The sequence below is a fragment of the Engystomops pustulosus genome, chromosome 1, assembly GCF_040894005.1.
Source record: "Engystomops pustulosus chromosome 1, aEngPut4.maternal, whole genome shotgun sequence".
NCBI lineage: Eukaryota > Metazoa > Chordata > Amphibia > Anura > Leptodactylidae > Engystomops > Engystomops pustulosus.
In genome coordinates this window covers 105,582,006-105,585,641 of record NC_092411.1, presented here as the reverse complement: position 1 = coordinate 105,585,641, position 3,636 = coordinate 105,582,006, and the positions used below count along the sequence as shown (strand labels likewise).

Below are 3,636 nucleotides of genomic sequence, written 5' to 3'. Positions count from 1 at the left end.
TGAGAACTAAACAGTTCTAATTGCTCATGGCAGCCAATTAGGGCTCAGTTTTAATTTTCACAGCATTTTATAAAATCAAACTGTGTCCTGATTGGTAGCCATGAGCAGTTTGCTCTCAGACAAATCTCCCCTATATGGTGTTTCCATTTGTTTGTAGACTACTTTTCTTTAGCAACCATTCCCTGCCTTATAAATAATTAGATGTCTGAACATTTTGTGTCTTCACTTATTTGTCTCCATGGTAACAGACTACAAACAAACCCTGTATACTTTAATCCTACAGTTTGTCTGTCTTTTACCTTGCCTGACCTGCTTAATTTTTCTTGAGACATAAATGTTAGCAAAAAAGTAGGAACCGGTAGAAAATGAATATTACAGCAGGATGAGCCTACATACATTTTTAATGGAAGCTGTTACAATGAGGACACACAGATCTCATAATAAAGCGCTGTCAGGGCGTTTATTGTTAAAAGTCAATGATGGTGTTTCCGGTCTAGTCCCTCTTGTTGTTGATGAAAATGAGGTCAGTCTATTATAAGATCAAGAGAAAAAAAATTGAGTATGGCACTTTCTAAAAATATACACTGGTAGGTAGAATTTTTTTCAATAATCAAGAATCAAAAATATAAAAAATTGATAAAATTTGACATATTCCCCATATTTGACATTTAAAACCCCATTTAGCAACTTGCTTAATCTTTTATTGAAGATTAAAGAAAAAAAAGAAACACAAAGCACTTTTGTTGTTGTTGCCATCCATTTAGAATAGAACTGATTTTGTAGCATGCAAAGTCAGCTCAGAACATTTGACTTGACAGTTTTCTCTAAGGATTAGTAACTTAATACCTGGGTGTCTTATCACAGTATCTCCTAGACAAAAGGTGAAGCATTTTTCTTTTATAGCCAAAAAATTCAAAAGTTTCAATAAAATGTTAACAGTGTTTAATAGAACATAAAAGTCATTATCAATAAATGGAATTTTATTTAATTTATAGACACAGGATTTAGATATTGCTGGCCTAAATCATCAATATCTGGAGCTGTGGTTGCTGAAACTAGTACAGTGTAAATAGTTACAAGAAGTTTAGTATCTGATTGAAAAAAGGTAGAGACATGTCTTATTACATTGGGGCTTATTTACTAAGGGTGGCGGATTGCACTTTCGTTTGGCTTTGCACCGTTTTTGGGATTTGCGCGGCTCTGGCAGGTGTTTAACAGGCGTCTGCGCTGGGATTGTGTCGCACGCGATTGGATTTTGGTGCCGCGCTGGCTTTCAGGTGGGAGAAATTGGGGGGCGTGCCGGCGGACAATCCAACTGATTCGAACTGAACACGGGATTTAAGATTCAAATTGTGTTGCAATCCAATGCACTTCCATGCACCAGGAAGAAGATGGTGAACTCCGGCGGACCTGAGTGGGGAAGCGACACATGCAGGATATCAGGCATATGATCTTAGTGAATCGCGACACAGGCATGATCGTTGGACAATGCACTTTCTGTGAACTCCAAGGAACGGGTAAGTAAATGTGCCCCATTGTCTTTCCAACTAAGGGTAAAGCATTTTACTTTTATAGATGAAAAATAGGAAAGTTATAAATACTAGTTTTACAGAGTATAATAGAACATAAAATGTCATTTTAAATTAAAGTTTTACTATATAGTTTTATTGTACAAAGACTGTTGTGACAATCCTCTGAAAAATAACACCGGGGAACATTTATTTTGGTGCGTTATAAGTTGGAACGCTGCTCAAGCTAGTGGTCACTCGATATTCTGCTATACAAATTTTAAAAATTAATGTCATATTTTGTGGCTAGAGATTTTCCATCAGGTCAAGGATACCTTGTTTCCATAATGCTTGAAATCCCATCCAGTGCTCTTTGTGCAGTCCATGGGAACGGGCCAAGATACTGCTGGATTGCACCGGCTTTAGATCTTTGTTTGCAGGAGCCCGTGGGAGGACCTGCGGAGAGCAGCGGAGGGTGAGTATATGAGTTTATTTTTATACTCATGTATAAGCGGAGTTAGGCTTTTTCAGCACAGTTGAATATATAGAGTATATTATCAGGAGATTCATTATGCCTTCTTTGCCAGTTTTGTGGGTGTATCGAAGCAGGGTGGTTGGTAGATGTTCAGGGGAAAGACCGCTCGGCTCACCAAATTTACTATGGTCTCTTTCGGAAAACCAGGAGAGACTACAGCAAAATACTCTTCCAGTTCACACCTCATCTTAGGTCCTGATCTACTAAGTGGCTGGAGATCTGGGCACCTGAACACCTGCTTGGGAAATTTTTAAACTAGTATTTAAAACAGCAGTTTTAATGAATTTCCCTATTTGTCTCTCTTTGTATTAGGGTTAGGAAACTTCTCTATAAGTAGTACCTGGATACCCTTGGGTAGATTTACTAATAGTTAGACTCAAAGTTAGACTAGAGAGTTTTAAAGGGAACCTGATATGAGGATTTAGGTCCACAAATATCATTACGCAGAAAAAACCCCACTACATACTAACAGTCACAAGGCAATGAGGAAACATATGGCCCTGGCCCCTCCTGGTGTGACTTCCCATATCCCATAGGACATGTATGTCATCAACAGCTACCTTCAGCAACAGTCATGTATCTGGGCTCTGGGATGGCAGCAAGCAGCAGTTGGGATAATCTCCACTGCTTCTGGTCTCCCTGAATACTGGACATGTATACGGCAATATACGATGCACAACCATCTGCAACACATATTTTAAAGTTCAAATAGACATCTATGGGGCGTATGGAGTGGAAATACTTGAGAAAATGGGACATGCTTTATATTTTTTATGTCTGGTACAGTACATTATGGTGGACAATACAGCCATTTCAGTGCTACCCGTATGAAGATGGTACACTACGGGTAGCATAAGGCTGTTTTCATACGTTTGTGTGAAAAAGGCCTAAGGGCTCATTCAGAAGGCTGTTATGGGTGCCCGTGATCCTATAGCATTTATTTGGGATCAGATCATGCTCCCCATAGACTTCTATGGCTCCTATTGACGGTGCAATGAGTACACAGTGTTTCAACGCACCATCACTGAGTCGGGCGGCCGCACTGCATAATATGTCCTGTCTGCCAATGGAGGAAGGAGGGGTGGTCAAGCACCTGGCTGTCTGAATGTACCCTAAGACAGTCCAGTCTAACTGTGCCTCTTCCTTGTTGGTTTAGCTCATGCAAGAGCAATGTCCCATGAGTACTTATTGTTCCTTATTTTCCTTGTCACAAGATGTAACATAATCATAACATCGAATCAGTACATATTGTCTTCATGCACTTAGGCAGAAATGGCTAACCCATGACACGTGTGTCAGAGGTGACACCCTGAAACTTTTTTGGTTAAATGCAGCAAGCTGACGGAACCTGGAGTTGGGGCAACTCTCTGGGGCAGAGCACAGTGATAACACCAACTTCTTACATCCATTTGTGAAGGCAGTGAAGCCAGGGATTCCACCCGGACTAAATGTATTGTGGACTTGCACCCAGACAGCTGGAAACACTAGAACGGTGTCCCATAGTTGCCCTGTCAGAGGCAGCCGGTCAATTACAGTGACTACAGAGGGGTTAGGATAGTCATTTAAGGTGTGCGCGCTTCTTACACCCCAGCC

At 40.5% G+C, this 3,636-nt stretch overlaps 1 long non-coding RNA gene across 1 annotated transcript; it reads right to left on the bottom strand.

The window, feature by feature from the left end:
• Window positions 1-457: 457 nt before the first annotated feature.
• On the bottom strand, window positions 458-2,592 carry LOC140080855 (uncharacterized). Its single transcript, XR_011849917.1, has 3 exons — window positions 2,510-2,592; window positions 1,844-1,964; window positions 458-529 (listed from the first exon to the last, which is right to left on the bottom strand). It is a non-coding gene; the product is annotated as an uncharacterized lncRNA (long non-coding RNA).
• Between the last annotated feature and the right edge of the window lie 1,044 nt (window positions 2,593-3,636).